Source organism: Bactrocera oleae, chromosome 6 (genome assembly GCF_042242935.1).
Source record: "Bactrocera oleae isolate idBacOlea1 chromosome 6, idBacOlea1, whole genome shotgun sequence".
In the NCBI taxonomy this organism is placed as follows: Eukaryota; Metazoa; Arthropoda; class Insecta; order Diptera; family Tephritidae; genus Bactrocera; species Bactrocera oleae.
In genome coordinates, this window is record NC_091540.1 from 69,634,094 (window position 1) to 69,652,312 (window position 18,219).

The 18,219-nt window shown below is 35.9% G+C and overlaps 1 long non-coding RNA gene across 1 annotated transcript in view; it reads right to left on the reverse strand.

Annotated features, from left to right (window-relative positions):
- Window positions 1-8,113: 8,113 nt before the first annotated feature.
- The window catches only part of LOC138857936 (uncharacterized), a 154,908-nt gene continuing 144,802 nt past the window's right edge, over window positions 8,114-18,219 (reverse strand). Inside the window, exon 3 of the long non-coding RNA XR_011397164.1 lies at window positions 8,114-9,475. This is a non-coding gene — a long non-coding RNA (uncharacterized lncRNA). The remainder of the gene's footprint in view (window positions 9,476-18,219) is intronic.

Below are 18,219 nucleotides of genomic sequence, written 5' to 3' on the forward strand. Positions count from 1 at the left end.
AACTGGCAGATCAAAATCAAGTTCTTGTAAGGAATATGTCATGTTTTTGAAGAGTATTATAACTTCGGGACAATCGAAGTTAACATTTTTTAGACAATATTTTAGGTTGATGTACCAGCTATGGCTAACCAGTTGGAAACCAATAGTCGGCGCATTATTTTCGCCAATGGAATAATATTACGAAGGCGAAGTCGAGGAGTTATATGCCCGAAATTATTTTCCAACACTAAATATTGAGCAATTTGTTCATATCTCCAAAAAACACACCCTTTACATGTGCCTTCAAGTCGAAGTCGCGCTGCTGATAAGCGGTAGCAGGAAGTTGCAAATATGGTAAATTGAATATAAAAATTCAAATCATTCAATTATCTGGCGGATACAACAAAGCCTTTTAAGCGTCTGCCAGCACAGCAACAAAGTCGACTTGCCTTTATAAATATGTTAAACACATACATGGCTGGTATACACGGTGAAGAACACCCCCAAACTCCAGCTACTGCCCACCCAAGTAGACGAGCGCGTTCACGCCTGCTCACTGATGCGCTCGCTAGCAGCGAGATAAGCTTTTTATGCACAAACTCACACACACAGAAATATATATATATATATAAGCAAATATTTTGTGAGTGTATTTGCATGTGAGTAAATTTATTTTCGATTTTTATTTCGCTCCACATTCGTACGATACAAAATAACGGTATAAAATGAAACAAACAAAAACTTTGAAAAATCGAAATAAATCAATTTCGCATCTCGCATTTTTCATTCGAATTTAAATGAAATAATAGTAGCGCACAAACACATTTACACACCAACACACACATAAACAACAGAAGTTTGTGCAAAAAGTATGGCAAAAGTGTAAAAATGTGGAGTGAAATGCGCTCGCCTGTAATGTGGGAATCCCATTTAGCATATCAGCCATTTAGATAAACTTTTGTAGTTATTGTTGCTCCGCAAAGCTGCGCATTACCGTTACAATGATACATGCACGTGTGTTTGTAGTTTTTGAAACTTCTATGGAAACTACACATTGCTGCAAAATAAGAATAAGTGAGATTGTTTTGTTGAAATTTGCATTTTATTTATGCCGCACATCCAGCAAATGAACTGATCATTGATATGCCATGAAAACCTACACACCTACACGTACATACATACATTCCTTGGTTTATTTTGGTTTTTGAAATACAAAATGGATGTAAAAAAATTTTGTAATTGAAAATTTTGCATGTGTGGGTGTTGGATGTTAGGTTTTGAATTCTAAGTAGCTTAAAGTATTGTTATCTCTGATAAAATATAACATTTATTTGAGCTACTCTCGAATTTACACTGAAGCGAACTAAGCTGCTGGGCTTATGAATAAATATACGAACATTTTGTTTTGCGATTCTGTTGATTTGTAGCAACGTTTCACCCAACTAAACCAGTTAAAATGACAGTAGAAAAATTTAATTGTGATTTTAATTATTTACATAAACAGCGTTATATATTTAGATATTTCGACCAGTGTCAATAAAGTAGAAGTGAGGTTAGGTTTATTTTAGTTGATAAAGAAAACTTAAACTGAGCCAATTCTGAGATCTACGCGCTTGCATGGGAATTATGAAAAGCATAAACAGCGCACTGAAATTTCGAATTTTGTTTGTGACTGAAGTTTTGGCCAAACACGAAACAAGATCCATCTTTCAGCCCCCGTTTTCTTTGTAAATCCTATAAATTACATAAACCACTTGGTTCAGTACTTATTTATTTAATATAACCATATTTTTCATGTGTTATTTGTAATAATTCGATATAGATCTTGAGTTTTTTTTACATACAGAACTTCTAATTAAAATAAAACATAGAAAAAGAAATGCAAGTGCAAAGATTCCAATTTTTTTTTTATGACATACAATCTCCGCAACTGCGTCTTATGAAGATCATCCTGTTTGATAAGTTTTGTACCTTTTTATCCAATGTAAACTGCATTATCTCTACGATAATGAATACCCGTTTCCAACTTGTCAGTCGTAGCTGCATTATCAGTATAAACTATCAGCATATTGTATCCCCACAAAAGGACTAGTTAGAGAATCAAAACAGATAGCCAACAAGTGGCTAGATGGCAGGGAACGTGAGTTTTGGAAATATATTTCGATGCTTCTCAAACATTGGCTTTTTCAGCGTAGTTTTTCAATAATTTCTGGGCTTACTTTGACAACTGGTTTGAAAACTATGCCTGGTTTAAACTTGAAGCATCCGAAAATATGAAACAGTATCCATGTTACATACTTATATGTTCTACTTCATTTTCTCATCATTTACTTATTTCATTTCCTCCTAAAATTACGGTGTTAATCAAATAAGAAATTTACTTTATTGCACCTGATCTATCGGTATGATATGATAGTAGGAAAAATACTCGAAATATGCATTTAAGTACATATGCATGAACTACTTCCGGTAAATGCAGGTGGCCAAGATTCATCGAGAGGAAATAACATTGTTAGATTAGGATGTAGAACACATCATTTTGTTTACAGAGAAAACTGAACTGTTGTTATATAAATAATTTCTTAGTTGACCAAACAATATTCCAAATTCGCTGATAAGATATGAAATAAATAAAAGTAAATAAGTCTGACATATTTTTTGGTCATCAAGCTGCTAAAGTCAGGTTATTTTTAAAAAATCCACATCACCGAGAGTGAATTGCTCAAAATCTCATCAGGACTTTACAAATCGAGGAGAAGCTTCTGAGCATTCGTCGCCATATATGTTCGTGAAAACTGAATGTATTTTGATAATAAATATCAGAAGCATGAAAGATAATTTCCTCTGCCACAATTAAATTTATGCTTCTGTGTGCTCTAACAAAAATAAAAAAGTACATATTCGTGTAGGAACCCATGAAAATGTGTTAATGTTTAAAGTGCTCTTTGTAACTCTTGCTTACGAATTTTGGTGTCTCTATCAAAAATGCGCACATATCCTGAATTCTTCCAACGGCACTGTCACTCCGCGTGTCACTCAGCTTTGATTCAATTGAAACGAAGTATCCGAAGTGAGTTTTATACTTTTTTTCAACCAACGACGTATCCTTTCCAACATTAACATTACTCAACACAAATGCTTGTGTGTGTCCATCAGCACTAGTTGACAGTGACACCTTCAGACGTGCTTTATTAGTGAGCGGATAGAGCGTAGTTGCAGCGGATAGAGCGCAGTTGTTGAGTACTACCGATCTAGTACATATAAAGGATTTCCGATATTATTCAGCATTTACACAGTCTCTCTGCATTGGTACTTTTACTCGTGTGCATCTCAAGCGTGGCAACTGAAATGTCAACTGTCAATGTTGCAGTCAGTCATTTGCTTGGCAGTGATTTCATGTCGCTTACACACACATATGCACATGTGTTTACATTATTTATTTACTTTTTACCTTCCGTTTATCTCAATTTAACATCACTTTGCTATTCCAGCAGCTTCTGTTGGCGTTGCCACTGTTGTGTGGCACTTGTCAGTCTTCATTTGCGATGCGATATTTTCCCGTAATCCATTCATTGTTGTTTTTGTTTGCCATTCGACATGGCATTCAGCTGGTATTGCTTTGTTCAATTACTGTGGAGAATTCATTGAGAGGCGAATATACCATAATGCGCACTCACTCCGGCAAATCTCTCAAACAAGTGCTATACCGTTTGTAGTTTTATTTCGAGACCTCGCGCATGACAAACATATGTTTCTTAAAATATGCCAACTAAAGCCAATTCAATTCCATTAAATTTGAGTTGTGCACTTTATGTGTATTTTTGATGCAATAACGGTACAAAGTAAATGTGTCAAATTTCAATTAATGTCAACACGTCAAAAACATGCAACAAGCAATTATACACATCACAACACATGACATACAGACATACTTATCCACAGATATATACATATACGAGTATATATAATCTCACTTCCGCGCATCAAGTGGCGAGTGTCAAGCGCAACTACCCCAGCGCCAAGAAAAATCCATTAGTGTCAACGACGGCAAATACGAGTCCACTGATTTACCCATTCCACGTCACATGGTTGCCCAACCAGCTCATCGCGCATATCCGAAAGCATTGATTAGCTGTGCTCGGTGCATTGAAAACCATTTATTTGTAACAGATTGCATACAACAACAATAAGATAATGGTGGCAGACAACCAGATGTTGACATGTGTCATATAAACAAAAGCTCCAGCAATTTTTGTTACGTGTTGTGGGCAATAAAAAGCATAACGGTGTGTTGCTGAAAGCGCAATTATGGCAATGTCAATGCGAGTGCAGTTGAAATGAGTCAAAGCAGATGTGTCCAATGCCACACCATATACGGGCAAGTGCATCGGGGGCATTCCACGAAGAACTATTATATAATACCTAGATACGAAATCTTAGGTGGTACAGTTCGTTTTGCACTATCAACGTCATGAAAAACACTATTTTGAAACACGGACAAAAGCGTTCAGCTGTTACATAATTGTGATAATTTCATCAGAAAACTGTATTGAGCGTTGTAGGAGTAAATAACCTTATAATCACACTCTCACATTCTTCCTCACACAACTTTTACCAATACTGTGATATTTCTGTTGTTTTAAAGACATAAAGTAGTGGCCAAAAAATGGTTGGCGAGTTAACAGACCTTTCCCAGATAAAAATATGATTTCAAATAAATGACGACAGCGAACGTTTCGTCGACTCCAGAGCTCCCGTGACATTCATCACCGACCTGAGAGCAGAGAGATAGTTGAACAATTGCTCCAGGTGAATACAACGTCAAAGGAGAACATTCTTTGTCAACTTTTAACAAGCACAACTGTTCAGCTCATCAATCTTCGTGATAATATTTAACACTGCTCTTAATATTTACTAAAATATTTTTACGTCATTATGAGAGCTATCAGCGATTTTAAAAACTTAATTGCTGATTGTATTACAAAGCATATATTTTAGCTATATTTAGGAAGATGTTGGCATCAAGAATTGTAACATCGCTTCAGTAACCAGTTAGCCTAAATTTTCTCTCAGTAAGCTCTATCTCTCACTTATACTCCCTCTCTTTTTTTCTGACTCCAGAATACACCTTTATGCAAGCCGTACGGAAATGCATTGATTACTGTTTTTATATGCGAAACCCTGTCAATTCCTTTGTTGATGGCGGTTGGCTCATATTGTGTCTTATTAGAGCTAATGAGTTGACATTGAATCTGAGGACTCACAATGCCAAAATTGAAACTGACTAAGGGCTTTGCAATAAGAAGTCATGTTCAGAAGAATAATTTCTACTATCGACTTATTTTTAATTGAGCTGTCGGTAAGTGCAAGTTCTGATTAAAAAATGCAGCGTTAACTTATAACTGCCATCTAAAGATGTTCTCATACAGGAACTGCCATCTCAAGATGTTCTCATACAGAGAAAATGAAGCAATGTTCCCAAAATAGTGAAGAAAATTAATGAACTTTGGTTCACCAATGAGCCGCGTCGAAAGAAACTCGGGAGAGTTTTGAAGTTTTTAGTCAGGTTTAAGTTTTTGAGCAGCTATATATCCGTTTTTCTTAAGTTCTTCAAGAAGATACGGACCCTAAAAAATATGTTAGCTTATGTTATACTGTAATCACACCATTTTGTTTGCATATTTTTGTGATATTCCCACTTTCTTGACACCAATGAATTAACATCTCCAACTATTAAAATTTAATACTCTACATGGAATCGCCCTTACATGCATACTTGCGCATGCTTAACTATGTACCGAAGTCTTCCCATTTATGGTAAATACACTGAGGTTTCCATTATGCGCTACTTACATGCAACATGTTGCCGGTGCATGTTCATTCCAAACCAATGTAAGCGGAGCAGACGCGGTTACATTTCAAATAAAAAAGTTGGAAACGCAGACATACATAGATTATGCATGGTGTTGCAGACCAAAAACCATCGCACAGTGCCAAGTAGATTACAGTTGATTTGCATTAGATGCGCTTTGCTGTTACAAATGAAAAATTCAAAGGAGTTGCATGCCACACGCGCGCACACAGACATATGCGCACACTCAACCGTATACATTGTTTACGCTCACACCCCACAGAAGCGGCTGCGTTCTCGGCGCTGCAATGATCACATATGGCATTGCTCACATTGCTTTTGCTTTTTGTTGTAAGTCATCTTTTATTTCTATTTGATATCCATTTGCGTTCAAAATTGCATGCGGTTTGTTTGCGTCGCAGTGTCTGGCATTGCATGCAGCATATGCAGTACTTGCAACATATGTACTTGTAAGCCTTGTCAAACATGTGTCTCGTCCCCTTCACGCTCTAAGTGCTTAGCTCTGCTTGGACAAGCATTCTCCACATGCACTCACTTTGTCCTGCGAAAGAAGTTCGTCGAAAATCAGCGCAACTCTATATTGCTGGAAGTGGCTGGTAGTAAGTGCCGCTCTACAGGGTGTGCTAACTGCCCACGCCCCTATTTCACACTTGGTTGCACTGAGTTCATGGTCGAAGACTCACACTGTAGGATCACTGCTCTGCTCTGTTCGTCCCTTTTATAATAAATTAGTTTACTCTCTCACATTCGTTTATTTCAAGCATGCCAATTTATTTCGAATGATTGCCCGCTGGGAGGAACGTTTTGAGTTGAATATTAAAAGCAAGACCTATTTATTTCTGAAATGTGCGCTGCTTTTGACAGTGGAATAGACTACGGACTCTTCATATATGTATGAAAATATACAGGCAAAGAAAGCCAGAAAAAAAGAAGAAAAGAGGTGTTTAAATAAATATCGAGATTTGGTAATTATTTACCCTAAGGATGAAGACCGAGATCCGATAACAACTTTCCAAGAAATATTTATTATCATACTTATTATTATAACAGTTATGCATTAACCCCCATTTATATTTCGACTGAAGATATAAAATCTGGTAAGTACCGATCGACGCTACCATTTCTCTAACTTTTTAAAACTATTTGCCGATAGAAAAGCACCTTTAAAAGCAGTGCCACTCTCTGCCGTGTGATTTTTTCCAGCAAGGGATATTTTGGACTGAATAAGCAAATATAAACTTAAGTCCTAATTACACGAAAATAAATGTGGAGAATAAAATACGGCCCTTGCATCATGCGAGAAATATATTCTGCGATATACAATCAAGAACAAAGTTGTCGCGGGCGGAACCATATAAGCTGTGGACGCAAACCGAATTGATCAAATTTTTTCCTAGTCTAGAACACAAGTATTTGGGTGGCACAAATGGTTCTGTGAATGTCAAGATCATGAAGTTATCTTAACCTTGCCTTCTACGAGTCGTCTATCCACCTCTTTTAGGGACAATAACATCGAAAAATTTTAAGAAACAGTGCTTGAAACCATCGTGTTGGCAGAAGATCTCGATATCTCTTATAAATCGACTCAACACATTTTGTTTAATGTTTTGGGTATGAAGCATGTAATGCAAGACTTATACCAAAAGACCTGAATCTTATACAAAAACGACGTCGATTGGAGAGCTCGCAAAAGATATGCTTGACAACGTAACTGACACTACATTTACTTACAGTCATCAAACGCATTACGAAAACATGGTTTTATGAATTTGACGTTGCGATTGTTGAACAATATAGCGAATTGAGCCGAAGGCGCTGGAGGTCATCTTATCCGGGCCTTATGACATATATATAGAAAATGTGTATGAATCGTTGGAAAGCTTGCATTAGCTCAGGATCATATTTTGAAGGCGTCTATAAAGATTTTTATTTAAATACGTAAAAATGTGGTTTTTGTTTTTCAGTCCGCGGCAGATTTGGTAACTGTTTTTACTTATTGATTCTGGATTACCCTTGTTGAATAGATTGATTCGATACAGACTATATAAATCTGAAAATATTTATAATAAATACCAAATAGATATGGAACTCAGCTTCACCACATATTTTCAAGCATTACAACCATTCGAAACAAGGAGGTGACTGATCCGCTACTGTCAACACTCTTCTCAGTCGAATAATATGCGATTACAAGTAAGCATAAATAAATGGGTCATTTTCATCAGCACAAAATGCGCAGACAATTTGAGTTTAATTCTCTTAAGTTTAATAAATTAAAATATTTCAAATGTAGAGTAGATTTCCGCCCGTCAAGTACATTATATTATATTACAATTACTAATTCAGTACACTTTTGATTCGTGATTGAAGTGCATTTGACAGGGCAATGCTTTCAAGTATATCATTTATTTAAACTCGCATTTCGACGCGCCATAAACGAGTTTACAAAAATCAGCCATCGAGAAAAAGCGCGCTGTCATTAAAAGCTCCTCTATCCCGCGGCGCATAGAAGAAGACTGCTTGAATAAATTCACAATTTGTCTCAAGTGTGATTGTCATTTTCATTACGTCAAGTTGAACAACGCTCGCTGGCGCTGCCGCCCTGTCATGCTATGCTATGCCATGAGCAGCTGGTTCTTCTAGCCACCCACAACACTACTCGGTGGCACTTGACACGCCTCCCGCAACTACGCAAATACTGGCATTTCTACTTACGCGGTTCCACGGTGCTCGCGTAAGCGCCAAACAACTTGAAGATGACTATATGAAAAACAATAAGAGCGACAGCGGGGTAGTATTAACGATAGCTGCAACGCCTTCCATCAACGTCATCATCAGCATCAGCTGAGAGCTGAGGACATCAGCTGAGCACATCAATGCCGCAGAGTGTCTTGTTGGACTTCTTGAAATTACACACCCACTCACGTCCACCCACCAACCGATGAGTCGTACCCCTTTGCAGCGCACAGAGCACAACACTATGTACTGTTATTATAGTACCGTTACAAGTACTCGTACAAACCACAGAAGTCGTTACTTTCCATTGCGAATGATTTCTGCTTTCATTTCAATTGTTAAAATAACAAAGCGAAAGTGAGCCATTGCGGGTTCTCGGTTCGTCAGCAGCCATGGAGACCATCATCACACCACACCACATTTTATTCGGTTACAGCTTCCGTTTGACGGGTAGAACGCCCGACCACTGATCGCAGAAGTTTCAATTCGACACACAAAAAGCTGTCAAGCACTCAAATTGATTGACTAACTGACTGCCTGTGCGGCCAAGTACTTGACTTGAGTGATGTTCTGTGCAAGCGTCTGAGTGATGGCATTACTGTGGATGCACGCTATCGCTGTGCTGTTGCTGTAGTTTGTGTAGTTGCCAAGAAATGTGCGGTTGCCTTGACAAGCTGCATGCGCTTTTCGCGTCTACAAGTTGCCACATTCGTACTTATGTACATATGTTTGTATGAGTTGCTAATGGATCTGTGCTGAGTTGCAGTGCTGGAAGAGCGATATGAATCATCACGCATAACGGTAGTTGTTTACAATTGTCGGTAGTGATTCAGTGGAATTGCAAATAGTGCTGGCGAAAATATGGAGCTTCGTTTTGACGGTGTTGCGCTAAATAAGATGAGAGAGAGATTTGTTGACTAGATAGTTGAAGGGGTTACATACATACGTTAGGTTAGGTTAGAAGAATGTACATAAAAAGGAAGGAATGTAAAAAGTTTAGCAAAATGTACGCAGTCCCTGGTTCAGGTTAACCTAAATATTGCTCTTTAACCCAGAATTTGTGAGAGTAAACTGAAAGTCTTCACTTGCCTCACGATCACCAACTAAATGCCTTCTAAAATCTTTGAAAATACAGCTTTTATATAATATTATATATATGTAGACGGTGTGCAAGCTTAAAGCTCAGCTTCAGTCATAACTTCAGTCAAGAAACTAATCGAATGAAAGGTAAGCAAAAGCAACATTTAAGTACATGGCGAATCCTCCATCTCTTCAGTGTTTCTACAAATTCTTAGAAATAAATAAAAACTTTTTAAAGTATGTAAATCGAATAATATACCTTTATTTTACTGAGCGATATAAACATCAAAATTCCAAACTAGTTTTATGACCATACTGAAACCATAGAACGTAGAATATAGAAAAGGTGCAAACCGAATTTTTTATAACCTTCGGTTGGTGTTATTTTTCGTTCTCTCTCAAAACAAATTTTAGCTTACCGATGATCACTAGTGAATTTTTATCTGTAGCAAATCACACTAGTTAAAAAAAATCACCATGTTGAAAAAAACTTCGTATACAATTATTACCCCACGAATGTGTCTTTCTTTAGATATTAATCATTTATTGTACATAAATAATTTGTGGAAATGTTTTGTTTTGTAGTATGTTTACCTGCCACTAATAAGGCGAATTTTTTAAATTTAAATTAAATTATCTTATACTAGGCATTGACCTCTTTACCTGTTGCCTTTGTATTAAAAGTTCGGTAAAAAATGATGTTTAGTAACATTCTAACAGCACACAGAAGATTTTTTTATTTAAATAAAATCAAACTAAAGTTAAAAAATTTAAAAAAAAATCACTTGCAACTCTTAGCACGTCACCCAAGCAAGCTGAAGTTAATAAATATTTCAATGAAGCCGAGAGAAAAGTAAGGCAGCATGTTTGCCGCATTGCTGGCACAGGTGTTTCTAGAGAGGGTCGTCGAGCATGAATTGAAAGGCAGCCAAAGAACATGTCCGACATTTGTAGCTGATGTGGAATCAACTTGCGGAAAATATGAGGATTTGAAAGCTTATCTTAACGAACCTTACAAAAAAAAGTTTTGTAAAAACTAGTCAACTAGTTGTTAATGTTAATGTGATTTGAGTGATGTGGAGTATGTGAAATCAAAGCAGCTGCGAAAGCATGAGCCATGAGAGGAACAGTTTTGTTTCATGTATACTTGAATACATTTTTTTTCGCCTTAAATATTAGTGGATCCCTAAGGTTCTATTTTGCTGAAACCGCCAGAAATTATTATCGTATACGCAAATGTTAAAAGGTACTTTTTTCAAAGGTTAAAAATTTTGAAAATTCATAACTTCAAAATTTTTCACATTGATTTGAAATAAAAAATACGTGTCCAATATTTTGTCTCAAAGTACACAAAAAAAATGTTTTGCCTGAAAAAAACCTATATACTTGCAAGGTATACATATACATATATAATAATTAAATGTGGGGAGAGCGAGAGAGAGAAAATGAGAGATTTTCTTGCTTAAAACTAATTACTATCATTAATTATTATTACCTCATTGCAACTATGAAATAAAATATGGATATTTGTAATTACATAGTGCGAGTGAACAGAGTAATAAAGATTAAAGAAGTCCCTAGTAAGCATTTCACACAAAATGAATAATACAAATTACCCAGAAATATTTAAATTTTGCCGTTACGACTATGCAACGCTGCTCAACATACGCAATTAATTTATATTCCTAAGACAGCAAGAGCAATGTCCTGCGGCAAAAGTCATTTCAAGAAGAAAGTTGAAGAAGAAGTTCTACCTAAAAAGTGGCGTAATGTCTTCACAGTAATGTTCGACGCTGATAAATCAGGGCGTTAGAAAAAAATGCTAAATAAAAATTTTGTAAAATTCACTTAACAACTTCACTCGAACCGCCTGTGCCCACCTTACACCGGGCAGCCTCAGCGAAACACCCTCAACCGAGAGCAACTTGCGGTTTGAACTTCTTTATGGCGCAAGAAAAATGTGTCACTTGAGGATAACTGCGGAAATGCGACGCTGCCGCTGGATGTTGTGGCACATTGACGCCTGTATTTTGTTGCGAAATTATGGAAATTTATTAATGCCATAAATTTTTGTACGTACTGTAAGTGTCTTTGTGTATTTAATGTCAGTATGTGTATGTGTATATGTACATTGTTGCTGCGACCACAAGGTAATGGACCGCAGGCCGGGGCTATAAATGTCAACAAAAATTCTAAATACCACAACATTTTCTTCCTTCAGATTCCTTCAGTGACTTTACAGTTATCTGTTATATGTCTTTGTGTGTGTGTGTCTGCTTTGGTTTCTCCGTCCGTGTCTTTTCTGGTTGCTGTCATTACCTGCACCGCTATTTGACATTATCATCGCCAAAGTGTTTCTAACTTGTTACTGCTGTTATTGTTGTTGTCGACGCTGTTTGGTGGTCGCTGCCGCGTTAATGTGCGCGTTAATGTTTTGCAACAGAGTGGAAGCGTTGTTGTTGTTGGTTGCTTATGGACACAACCGTGATTGCTTGAATCTGATGGTAAAATGTCAACAAAGTTTCTTCCCTCATTGTTTTCGCTTCGTTCTTTGAAGCTACACACTTTTTTATTTTTCGTATTTTACTCAGGGTAAGAAAATTTGATTTAAAATACAAACATTCTACACAATTTTATATTGGTTTTGAATAATTTACGTGAATTGAATTTTGTGTGAGTGTGAATATTCTTCTCGCTTTTTTCTTGTTCAATTGGGTGTTAAATAAAGGTTTCAAGACAAATATGGAATTTATTTCTATGCCACAAGAAAACTTAGTTGCTGCACCGTAATCCCCAGTCCTAGATAAAATTTGCTTAGTTAAGCTCTAGGGCGGACAAAATTAAAAGTTTTGCGAATTTTTTAATTTTCACAAGTTTTTTTTTTTATTGTTTATCAACAAATTTGTCAGTTATATACCATACTAAACTATTTAAATATTGTAAATAAAATAATTTTAATCCCACTAACACCGAAAGGAACATGACTCAATCTCACGAGGTCAGTTGTAGAATATGGTCTAATGTATCCAATATTTAAGAATCTGATATTTTTCTAATACACTTTTGAATCTGAATCGTTTTATTTTTTCAAAGCTATAGAAGTAGTTCAAACTCGTATAGTTTAAATAAAAATGGTATTAACAAGGCACTAGCAATCCTTCAAACACATGATAAATAGTTTAAAACTCATTTTAGAAAATAGAATATGAAAAACCAAGGATTTGAAAACAAATATGATCATGATTAACAATTAGTATTGTATTATTCGTGAAAGTAGTATTAGGTTGTGAAATTTCAGTCTTGCCTCATACGAGTCGTGCATCCACCTCTGTTAATGACGATAACATCGAAAATGGTAAAGAAAGAGAGCATTTAAGCAGCAGAGAGAGAGCAGAGGATCTCAAAATCTCTTATGAATCGACTCAACAAATTATGGGTTATGTTTTGGTTATAAAGTGTGTCAATTCTAGACCTAAATCTTTGGCATAAGCGACGTCGAGGAGAGGTCGTAGAGAAGGATTTTATCAAGCAATTCAGTAGTAGTGATGAGACGTGGATTTATAAACAGGACGTCGAACTGTCCAACAATATAGCAAATGCCAATTCAAAAATGAGCGGAAACCAAAATTCCCTGAAGGCACTTGAGGCCGATCGCAGCGGATTATAATAACAATTTTATAGAAATTGAATTAAGTGTTGACATACTATTTTGAAGGCTATAATAAGAATTTGTATTAATATACATGAAAATGTAGTTTTATTTATCAATTTTTATCAGATCATACATATATTTTTATAGATTGGAAATTATGAGATAGTCTTAAAAAAAAATTCAAAACCATCGGTATATAGAAACTATATTCTTAGAATAGAAAAACCACCAAAAGTAAAATAGAGAAACATATTAATATGAGAGAAGGAGGTTATTGTGTGGTTGTTGTAACAGAAAAAATGAGAAATACAGCCAAGAACTCACTTATTGATCAAATAAAAAATATGAGTCCATTCCGGTTACATAAATCGAACAATTTTAATAAAAAGGGAAGGTGGATCGAATGGGAGTAATGCCAACATAACAAGCACACATATTCGCATAGAAAAGCGAAAAGAAACCCAAGCTATAAGGCATGAATACCATGACCGATATACATCGAAAGTATGACGATTTCTTATCGAAACCGTTAGGGAGTGCTTTAGAAAAAAGATATTCGTTCCTGTCGTCATGAACAATAGTATAACCTTTTGCCCCTTACTTTTCTTGGAAACTAAATATTGAAGTAGAGCTTATTAATATTAATCCACTCAAAGTCCCCTGATATAAATTATAGTTACAAAAGTGCTCCCTAAATACAAGAAACACATTATGTCTTTCAAATATATCACTTCGTAAACACATTTCATTATTTACTTAGCATCTGTGTGACTAACAGAGATGTTAACAACTATCAATCAGCGGAGCAACAATTTTTTCAACGATTGGAGATGCTCAGCCGGTACCCTTTTCCGAATAACACTCGAAGCTGCATAACATTATTATTCATTTATAAATACACACACACTAAAATAATTAAATATATATGTGCGTGTGTGCTCCCCTCGAAGAGGTTGCCCCTGACACATACAACAACCTTATTCCGATGTTCCCCCACGATTTCTGGCAGACACACGAGTTGCCAAAACCACTGACACTAAGGCCATCGGTTTATTGCTGCCGTCTGATGACGTGAGCACGTGAACGACCACAATAAATTGCGCACGTCGGTGCAGTAATAAAACTCACACATTTATAACAGTTTTTTTTTCTCAACAAAATATTACATATAACTGCGAGCATAGTATTCGTAGCAGTGGCAAGGGGTTTTTACCACACGCATTCAATACCTCACTTTTCTTTATGATCGTGCAATTTTATGCTACACTGAACAACAACAATTACAACAAATAAGCAACAAAATAGGAATGAGTAATAATGACACTCAAATGTATGTAATTGTATACAAATAAGCGCGTGTCTAATGCACACTGGCCGTGTGACTGTGTGGCGGTGTGCTTGCAACGCTTTACTGTTATTAGAGACTTTTAGCGTACCAACATTCAATTGCAATTTTCCACGAAATATGCAACAAACAAAACTGCTCAAAAACAATTTTCCAATAAATTGTGTGTATGTGTGTGTGTGCATGTATGTGCATGCATTAGTGTAATATAAATATAATAATAATTTTGGTACTCGAACAAATTTTTACAAATGTAATTTTGAAATGAGGGTGCGCCACCCCACCACACCAAAGTTAGTGACTGCTACAACAACACCAACCACTTGCTACCGCTATAACAACAATAGCAACTGCTCATGCGTGCCCTATAATGCCTTATGAGAGTGTCCGTGTGCCAGCAATTGTTGCATTTTCAACATAATTAATTTCTCCACACTCAAGACAAAAGCACGAACCCTCACGAACTAAGCAACGAGCCAACGAACCAGCGAAAAAAAAAATAGAAAATGAAAAATGTGTTGAAAATGCAGAAAAACAAATTGGATTGCACGCACACAACACTGCCACATATTCTCTAAGCGTCCATCAGCGCTTCATACGTCACTACTATCTGCTCCTCCCCCTCTGTTTTTCCACTCACCGCGCCACATTGAAGTTATTAATAAAATAAAATGAAAACGTCATGTTTTTGAATGAAATTTTTGAATTATGCTATCTTGCTGACTGCCATCAGCCGGCGCAAGCAGACACATTTAGCGTAACGGTACATACGTACACACTCATCAGAAGAGCGCATTGTGACACGGTGAGCGCATTTTGTGTCATTGTCATTAGCATAGCGTTAACCAAATATCCAAATAGAATTAATTCAAAACGTTGCTGTGGCACGCGCACCAACGTCCACGTCGAAAAACACCCAAGTCACACGTTTCGCGAAGCAACCTTAGCGGTCATGTTGCTACGGCATTGAATTTCAATAAAGGGTGCCCGAAGATGCGCAGTTGGTATTTGAAGTACTGCGCGGTCGATGTATTTGCAACTTTCATTGACGACTTTTGAAAACAGCTGAAAATTCTATTAAGTCTACTTACTGTAGGAGAAGGCTTAAAACCCACAAAATCTGCATTTGTCTCAATTAAAAGTTATATTTACACCTTTTTTTAGGTATTTGGCAAAAATAAAAGATAATATCAAAAATTAAGGCACCTGTAAGTATCTCCTGTTGAATATATAAAACAAGAATCTGCATCAAAAGAGAATTCAATTCAGAAATTCAATCTCGTGATAAACCCACCATATCCGTTTTTGGACGAATTCCACTTCTCTTGAAACTACGCTCAGCTTCTAGTGAAGCTTGTATAATATCAACACCCTCGAAACAGTTTCTTGGAGCACTAAGCACACTGGAACTACCACAGAAGAGAAACACTGAACATTTTCTGAACAAGAATTGGCAGAATAGGAAATTTCATGAAGCAGTAGCCACGGCGCTAACCCCTTAATCTATTTCTCTACCAATAAATTAGCCACCCATCGAGTTTTGTCCACTTATTGCAGATAATATCTTTTTCGATAAATATCGATTACTTCAGACTTAATAAAACGTCTGTTTTGATAACCTATAATATATATTATTTATTATAAAAAGGGAAAAAGATACTTTTTCTTTTCTGTATCTTGTCAAAACGTAGCTACATTTTCGGTGTATTATTCATCAAGCATTTTAAAAGTTTTATTTAGTATTTTAAAACTTTAAATTTTTTCCTCCTTCCTCAAAATATGTTCAATACTCGTATGTTATATTTCACAAAAATCGCCGAAATTCCATAACCTCAAAGTCTTGTACTTCAGTTATCAAATAATTTTCATCAATCATCGATTACCAAATATAAAGTGACCATTCGATCGCACCCTTTACTCAAGTTTTGGTAACGGCAAATATATAGCATGTAACCAACAAAAAAAAACCACTGATGAACGTTGTTGGTGCGCGTGGCATGTTTGACATCAGTTGTTGTCTGTCAGTGGCATGTTGCCACTGTCGCATTGGGAATTGACAGCCGGTATGTGTAAATACTTTTCACACGGCGAACGACTTCTTTTCTTGACAGCTTGAGTATCTACTTGAAGTATGCTCTTCAGTTAGCATAAATTTTCGCAATTTTCCTTGGCTCTTTACAGTTTTCTGCTCATTTTTGGATATTTCTCTACACAAAAACTCAAACTTGTTGTACACAAATCTGTAAGTAAGGGGAGGTAGGCTTTGCTGGTGGTAAGCTGTGAGTATGCTAAACACCAAGAAAAAATATTTGGCCGTCAATAAATTGAATTACCTTTTGCGACACGTATTCTTGGAGGAATGATTCCTCTTCTCTCATAAGACTTAACTTACGTGGGTGAAAGGAGGTGAAACTGCTTTTGGTGTTGTATTATATAATTTCATACTTTTAGGATACTGATGTACCTAGAATTGATTGAATTATTGATAGAATTGTGATGGAATTTAGTGTATCGGTGATTTATTTAGAAAATTTTTGGATTTTTTTGACCGGAGAGGATTATTTTTTTTTTGCTTAATATTATCTAAAATCCAAAAACCAAAAATATTATTAATACAATAGATGAATACAAGTATTGACCTAAAGCTAGTTAAAATTTAGATTTTTAACAAAATGACGGTTTATAAAATAAGTGAAAAAAGTTTGTGAAAAAGTCTTAAACCTTCGATAATTATAAATATATACACAAATATATCTAAAAACGATGTATAATTACAACAAGTCGATCATTCTATATATCTGAAAACTGTGTTTCGAGCAAAACGCGCTTCAAGTCGATTCATACAAATATGCTCATATCTCCGAATAACCTTCAAATGTTTGATAAATATTTGCAAATATATAAGCTTACGAAAGAGTCTAACAAATTTACTTTTTTGAACTTGACAAGTAGATATAACGCTTAAACCGAATGTTAATTGCTAGATTAAGTTCATGGTATTAATTCACATACTACTTTTCTCCCGATTCAGCGGCATCTATAGGCAAGACTAGACTAATGTCCCCTCAGGACAATTTCGACATGTCAAAAGTGGTACAGCAATCCAAATTATCAACTAGATTAATTTCGAATTGAAAATATATTCAATTTTGATCTGAATCTGATATTAGTCTGGTAGGTAGCGTGCTTGGCTTCAATTACTTACATATCTGAAATGAAGTATCTCCCACGAATATAACCAAATTGAGCATAGAGAACTTAAAGCTTATCGAAGAAGATTGGAAAAGAGTTTCTGACCTCTTTTTTCAGTAGATTCTTCAATGGTAATATTTTTAGAATTTTTACACAAAAAATTACCAAAATATTTATACTTATATTAACCAGTTTCAACAACTCAATTGGTAACCCACGTATTATCTTCAAACACTTATGTGCCTATATTATTAAAGCTTACTGCATTTTCTTCTTCCCTTACTTTACATTTCCGTTATACAAATACGCTCACCCACCTTCAGCTCATTATTCCAACAGCCCAACGCAAGATAAGACACGTGG